Consider the following 347-nt stretch of genomic DNA (forward strand, 5'->3'; position numbering starts at 1 on the left):
TACCGACCAAGAAAACCTTTCTTTCGGCGTAGCCCCAGCCAAGAACCTCGTTCTTTCTTATCAAGAACTCTAAGCAAAATGAAGACACAACACAATCTCTTAGGCGGTACGATACTTTGAGATTTCCAATGTTACAATGATTTTTCACAACAAAACTATAGAGTAAACTTAAGCAATTACAAAGCTCAAATCTAACAAATAAGACTTTACTCTAAAAACCTAACACAAATCTCATATGACATGACAGTATATTAGTTGAAAAACAGAATTTGCAGAATGCAAAAACCTTCACAAAAACATCAATGAATGCATGAACATGTGAGATGAAATGATGAGAAATATATCAT

The sequence above is a fragment of the Lupinus angustifolius genome, chromosome LG09, assembly GCF_001865875.1.
Source record: "Lupinus angustifolius cultivar Tanjil chromosome LG09, LupAngTanjil_v1.0, whole genome shotgun sequence".
Taxonomy (NCBI): domain Eukaryota; kingdom Viridiplantae; phylum Streptophyta; class Magnoliopsida; order Fabales; family Fabaceae; genus Lupinus; species Lupinus angustifolius.